Source organism: Megascapheus bottae, chromosome 11 (assembly GCF_031878675.1).
Source record: "Megascapheus bottae isolate mThoBot1 chromosome 11, mThoBot2.hap1, whole genome shotgun sequence".
NCBI classification, from domain to species: domain Eukaryota; kingdom Metazoa; phylum Chordata; class Mammalia; order Rodentia; family Geomyidae; genus Megascapheus; species Megascapheus bottae.
Window position 1 is genome coordinate 27,359,994 of NC_143519.1, and position 7,931 is coordinate 27,367,924.

Sequence of the window (7,931 nt, forward strand, 5' to 3'; positions counted from 1 at the left end):
GGAGGTCCTTTCAATTAGCTTCACATTATATGGCCTTATGTATCAAGATTTTGCTCTATTTCAAGTCTCTGCTAGTAGAGCCCACGGTTTCTACTGATTATGACGAATGAGGGAAACCATTGAGCCTAAGTTCCTTTGAGTCTGGCTTACTTCACTTAATATGATTTTTTCTAAGTCTTTTCATTTCCTAACAAATGGGGCAATGTCATTATTTCTGACAGCAGCATAGAATTCCATTGTGTACAAATACCACATCTTGTTGATCCACTCCTCAACTGAGGGACATCTAAGTTGGTTCCATATCTTTGCTATGGTGAATAGTGCTGCAATGAACATTGTTGTGCTAGTGGGTTTAGTATGTCCTTGTTTCTGGGTGGTTGGGTAAATGCCAAGTAGTGGAATTGCTGGGTCATAGGGGAGTTCTATGTTTAGCCTTTTGAGGCACTGCCACACTGCTTTCCCTAGTGGTTGAACGAGTTTGCACTCCCACCAACAGTGTAGTAGTGATCCCTCCTGGCCACATCCCCTCCAGCATCTGTTGTTATTAGATCTCTTGATCCTGGCCATTCTGACTGGAGTGAGGTGGAATCTTAGAGTTGTTTTGATTTGCATTTCTTTTATGACCAGAGATGTTGAGTGTTTCTTCATGTGTCTATAGGCCATTTTTGTTTCTTCTTCAGAGAAGACTCTCTTTAAGTCTTTGGCTCATTTTTTAATGGGAAGGTTGTTACTTTGGAGGTTAGTTTTGGAGTGATTCAATTTTTTGAGTTGTTGATATATTTTAGATATGAGGCCTTTGTCTGTTGTTTGGTTGGTGAAGATCTTCTCCCACTCTGTAGGCTTCCTAACTAATTTACTAGCTATGTCCTTTGCCATACAAAAGCTCTGCAGTTTAATGCAGTCCCACTTATCCAGCCTTTCTCTGATTTGTTGTGATTCTTGGTCCTTATTAAGAAAGTTTCGACCTGTGCCAAGGAGGCCTAGTGTATCTTCTATTCCTTCCTGTAGAGTTTTCAGTGTGTCAGCTTTTACCTCCAGGTCTTTGATCCATTTGGAGTTAATTCTAGTGCAAGGTGACAAAGAAGGATCCAGCTTTAGTTTTCTGCAGGTGCTTAACCAGTTCTGCCAGCACAACTTGTTGAAGAGGCTGTCTTTCTTCCATTCTATTTTTTTGGCTCCCTTGTCAAAGATTAGGTGGCCATAGGTCTGTGGTTTAATATCTGGGTCCTCAGTTCTATTCCATTGGTCTTCAGGCCTGTTCCTGTGCCAGTACCAAGCTGTTTTGAGAATTATAGCTCTGTAATAGAGTCTAAAGTTTGGAATTGAAATTCCTCCAGTGCTGTTCTTTCTGCTAAGAAGTGTTTTTGCTATACGGGGTCTTTTATTATTCCATATGAAATTTTGGATTGCCTCTTCTATTTCTTTAAAGAATGACATTGGGATGTTGATGGGTATTGCATTGAATTTGTAGATAGCTCTTGGCAAGATTGTCATTTTCACAATGTTGATTCTTCCAATCCAGGAGCATGGGAGGTTTTTCCATTTCCTTAGTTCTGCTTTAATTTCCTTTTTTAGGGTTTTAAAGTTTTCGTCAAAAAGGTCCTTTACCTTCTTAGTTAAGCTAATTCCTAGGTACTTTATTTTCTTTGAGGCTATTGTGAAAGGAGTTTCTTTCCTGATTATTGCCTCGTTCCTCTCACTGTTGGCGTAAAGGAAGGCAGTTGATTTTTGAGGGTTGATTTTATAGCCTGCTACTCTTCCAAAGTTTTGAATCAGCTCAAGGAGCTTGGGAGTAGAGTCTATAGGATTCTTTAAATACAGAATCATGCCATCTGCAAACAGGTAAAGTTTTACTTGCTCTTTCCCTACTTGGATCCCCTTTATGCTTGCTTCTTGCCTTATTGCACTGGCTAGGAATTCTAGTACTACGTTAAAGAGGAGTGGAGAGAGTGGGCATCCTTGTCTCGTTCCTGATTTTAGAGGGAATGGCTTTAGATTTTCACCATTAAGTGTAATACTAGCAGTGGGTTTCTCATACACAGCCTTTATTACATTGAGGAATGTTCCATGGATTCCTAGTTTCTCCAGAGCTTTTAACATAAAGGGGTGTTGGATCTTGTCAAATGCCTTTTCCGTGTCTATTGAGACAATCATGTGATTTTTGCCTATGATTAGTTTTTAAAAAGACTTTTCCTTAAAAGAACCACAAAATGTATACTATTATTTGTCTTTTCTTGTCTCCATTGCCAGGAGCCATTTTATCCCATGAATACTCACTCACTAGTCAATTTGGAGGTATTGTGAGGTTATATTCAAAATTGTGCTGGAAATTTTTATTGGTTCTTAGACTTGCATTGTTTCCTTACCACTTACAGAAATGGTGAGTGATAGTTGATGTATCAAACACAATTTTGCAGCCATAATTTCTATTGTCAAACCAAAAATATTTTTTTTCCTATTTCTGGTTTCATTTGCCTCACTTTGAAGTTACTGTTAGGCTGATTATCATAAGTCTTTGATAGAATCTTGCAAAAGGAAGCACTTTTCCATTTTTAGTAAGTAGGAGGCCATAAACAAATGTTAAATTTTTCCTATCATTTTAAGGGTATAAGTGTTCTGAAAAAGGCATGCTTCTCTGATATTAGATCTATGAACTCTAGGCTGAACAGATAAGTCCCTTTGCAAATGGATATAATGTTGTTTAGAAAGCAATCATAACTATTTATTGTGGCTTACATGGAAACTCCATCCATATTTGGAATTATTGATCTAACCAGATTATTATTTTAATGAGCTTCATATTCTCTAAAGGGATTCCTATGTTTTAGGGTCACCATAATTGTCTAATTGGGTATGTACTTATACAATTTCTGAGATAATTGCATTTAAATAAGTAATCATAAAATAAGTGATTGCATTCATATGATATCACATCCACTTTCATTAACTCAAGTCTGACTCATAAAAGTATCTGAATGATTCAAGAAAATGGAAGTTTGATTACATAATTCTTTTCAATTGGAAGTGCTTAGGTAATTACTAGTATGTAAACTTGTCCTTGGAGCAGGGAGATATAACAAACAAAAAGAACTTTTCCAGTAATTTCCCCCTTCAAATTGAAATAAATGGTGATTTTAGTGTTTGCTACTTTAACTTTTAGCTTCAGTGTAAATGGCTTGGTATGATATTATGATAAAATCCAAGTTTTAAGGTAAAAAAAGTTTTTCTGGAAGTCCCTGGTCATCCGTCTTGAACTCCAAGCATGTAGGAAGACGTAGGTAGAAGTATATTAAATCTGACAAATGACCTCCCATGTGCAAAGGAGGAAATAAAGATTCATTCTCTGTGTTTGTGAGATCATTTTGATGAAGGAAAAGCTAATTGAGGATGACACACATTCTAAATCTAATTCAAATCAGCATTTTTACATGAAGACTCATCACATTTCCAATGGTACATGCTACCATAAAACAGCTTAGTAAAGACATTTAGAATTTGATTCTTGGGATTTTTTTTAATGCTTCATCAGAAGTGACATTTTTAGTGGTAATGAGTTTCCAATCTCAGTATTAGTTCATACTAGATATCTTTGGTATTTTAAACCTTTTATTTTAAAAGAAGCTTTTTTTTCCTTACACATAATTAAGTCTTATGTTGCAGAGAAAATTGTAACTAATATGTGATTATACTTAGGAAACATGGGGAAAGTGCTAGCACAGGGGTTTTCATAGAAAAAGTAAATCACCTTGTAATGATTAAAATGTTAAATTATGAAGGACTCGTTGGGTGGCATTAAAAATAATTGTATTCCAAGACCAGTAACCCTGTGTTGTTTTAAAAATGAAAAGGTGATTGCTTGCTCAATCCTGTTGAAGTGCTTGAAAATCAACATCAGTATTATCTTATTAACACACATTTAACAGCTCAGTCTGGTAAAAGACCACATCATCTTTTATCTAATAGGTAGTTTTGTTAACTCTTCAAACATTTATAACGAAATGTCATTTGCTAAATGTGAGGGTCATTTATACTTTATGTTTAGATAAAATTATGTCTTGATTATAGTTATGTGGTGACAACTTTAGAATTGATGACAGATACTACCCAGGAGATTAGAAGAAAACAATATTGAGATATTACTAATCTTAAAATACAGGTCAGTAATTATAATCAAATTAAGAAACAGATATTTCCAAATAGTTAACGGTCTTCAAACAAATCATAGATAAAGGGCACCAGATTGTCTTCTGTAGTACATAGAGTTTCCATTAATATCCTTACTTTGTGGAATTCTTTCAAGAGTGAAACAAAATATGCTTCAAATGTTGGTTTCAAAAATAGAATTTATTTCTAAGTAGAATATATTTGTGATAAATCATATGTCAATCACACTTTTAACACTTTTGGAAATTTGGTCTTTTCTAAGGATTGAAACACAGGCTCTTTCAGTTCCATATGTATATCAAAACATTCAACTGTTTCAAAGACCACATTTTATGAACAATTAAACACCTTCAGATGCCTTATTTTAAAATGCATTGAAAGTATGACATCTAGTCTAGTTCTGGAAAGTAAAAGTAACTGAAGATCAAAATATGGGCAGTAGAGCAAGTAAGGAAACACATAACCAAAACCTGACAGTTAAGAAAGGTATAAATTATTGGAAGCTGAAAACTGGAGGGCATCATTTAATTTGAGTCACAAATGGGTTTGGTTAGATGAAGGTAAAAAAATGAATATACTGAGCAAGAAAATAGTGCCTTGAACATCTATAATACATGGGTGCTGTATCCCCAAAACCAGATGATTATATTTAGTAATTATCAATTAAAGAACTTTAAATGTGTTTCAGGTTGAATGTTAGGGAACGTGAAGAGAACTGGGAAATAAGAGTGCAGTTAAGTGAAACAAGAATTCTTGTTCTGACGTTTCTGTATCCTCCTGGCTTTTCTTGATTCTTGATCAAGACATTCAGTTATTCTTCTTTCTAAAATGCCTTCGCCATTTAGCCTAGACAACTCGTGCTCATTGTTTTAGTTAATGTTTAGAGCTGTAATAAATACATAAGATTGATTGATTTGTATGAGTAAAAAATGCTCTCTTACCGGGCAGGTGGCTCATGCCTGTAATCCTTGTGACTTAGGAGACTGAGATCTGAGGATCAAGGCTCAAAGCCAGCCCTGGGAACAAAAGAACCTGAGACTCTTACTTCCAATTAACTTCTAGAAAAATGAGAAGTGGGGCTTGGCTCAAGGGTAGGTGGTAGACTTGAGCTGAAGAGCTCAGGGACAATGCCCAGGTCCAGAGGTAGGGTGATAGGACAGGGCCCAAGCCTAGTTCAAGCCTCATGACCACCCCCCCTCCACAAATGTAATCTTTCACAGTGGTGGAGATTGAGATCCCAAAATCAAAGCCCCAGAGGATTAAGGCTTGATAAGGGCTTAGATTCAGATTCTGAGGTGAAGATTTGCTTAACCCTCCAGACTAAATACTGCACACTAAGTACTGCTGGGTCCTCATATGGTCCTCAAGGAAGCATTTCTCTTATTTATATTGTGCTGAGGATTAAGTGTGATTTCTTGAGGAAGAACATGTTCCTCCTACCTCCTCTCCTAGGCACCTCTATAGAGAACTCTTGGAACTCATTATCTTTCCCATTATTTAATTTAGAATTCCCAACATTTTCTTATGTGGCACTTAATTATATTTACATGAAATTTCACCTATATATATATTTTTAATACCTAGTTTATTCTGGCAATTTTGTGATATCAAAATTGCCAGTAATGGGATAACAAATGAACAACAGATAATTCAGAGATTCTTCTGCAAATTATAATTTAACTTTATATTAGCTATATAAACACACATATACACACTTGGCCCTTCAAAATCACAGTTTCTACTTTCATGCATTTGAATGAATACAGAAAAACTATACTAAAATATTACCAGAGTTGTTATGTCTATATTAAACATTTCCAGACTGTTCTCATGTTATTATTCTCTATGCAACTCATATTATTTATGTGATATTAGGCATTGTAACAATCAAGAGATAGTACATATGAGGAGATGTTTATAGGTTATAAGACAAACATTTTCACTTTACAGTAGTAATTTGAGCATTTGTATCTTTGGTACTGAACGGTTCTCTAGAATGTAAAGGGATATCCACACATAGACACATGCATGCATACTTACATTTTATTAAATATTTATTATATAGTAAAGATATGCCTTGGAAATAAGTTTATGATTCATCTCTGCCTTGTCATAAGCTTAAAAAATGTGATAAAGTGTACCAAGCCCAAGGAATTAGATAATCTCTTATGATTACAAATTAATAATTTTGTCAGAAGTACCTCATATCATCTTATGATTTTTCCATCGAATACATTTAAATATGAGACTACAGGCTAGAGATATGCCTCAGTGATGGAATCTCAATTATACAAAGAAGCTGATTTCTTTATTCATTATTAGATACTAAAAATATGGAGGCTCAAACAAGGTGCTCACACCTACAATCCTACCTACTAAGGATGCTGAGAACTAAGGCTCAGGGTTCAACGCCAGCGTAAGTAGGAAAGTCCCTGAGACTCTAATTTCCCTTTAGCCACCAAAATACCAAAAGTGGAGCTGTGTCTCAAAGACATAGAACACTAGTCTTGAGCAAAAAAGCTCAATGACGGTGTCCAGGCTCTGAGTTAGATTCCTAAGGCCCAAGACTGCCCAAAACAAATAAACAAAAAATAAATAAAAAGAAGCTGGCCATATAATTCATTTTGTTGCCATATCTTCCAGATGGTTTCTCTAGGACAGAACTAATTAACTACCACACAATATTATTTTAGCCACAAGAATGTAGTTCTAATCATCTATGAATATTATGAGAGCTCAAATATCTGTTTTTCATGCCTGAAATTGCAGACTGAGAATTTGCAGTCATTAATATCTGCTTAGGAAACCCAATCTATAAAAGGAAGACCCAACATACTATATATCTTAAGATGCTCTTCTTGTAATGATTGCATTGTTCTTTTAAGGCTTCATTTATTCTTGACAGAAACAATTACGTGAAGTAATTATATCTAAAGCCAAGCAGTGTGCAGCATTCCATTTGCAAGGTAAAGAGCATTGTTTAACTGTTGTTACCAGGCCTATTCCTGATAGAGAACAAATACTTACATCAATAGGAATCATGCACTTGGTAATTTATTCTTTTATTCTCTGATATGTTATCATAATAAGTGTCAGGTTAACCATCTTAAACACAAAGACAAAATTACTAGAATGACGTCAAAGAGGAAGACAATATAGTAGAATCTCATCTGTATTTCACTTGAAGAGCTTTGCATTTTTTAGGACCCATTTTTTTCTTGTGTTGCCAAATGTTACATAATTGATCAGACAGAATTTTTTCCACAGGATACCCAAACAAGATCCATAGGCAAAAATAAACTGGATGATTAATTCTTAGACTTAAGAAAAAAGTTATTTTGACCCTATTCTTCAGATTAAATTAAATACTCATTGAGAATAATCTGTGTATTTTCTTGGAAACCAATTAATTCATTTTCAAAGACTGGACCTAATAGTGTTATCTACACCATTACATGGTTTTCCTGTACTTTGAAAGAATTCACAGACTCCGAAGTCTAAACTGTAACCATATCAAATACTATACTACTAATTTAATGTAAAAATAAACCCATATGTGATACAAAACTATCAAAAATATGTAAGGGAGGCAATACAAGTATTAAACATTCTTCCCAGAATCTTTGCCTTGTTTCCACTTAGTTTCATTTTATAAAATTACGTTAAAAGCCAGACACAGTGGTTCACGCCTATAATCCTAATCTGTAAAAACAGATAAACAAACTAAAAACATGGAATTAACATGTTACCATGGGACAAAAATAGAA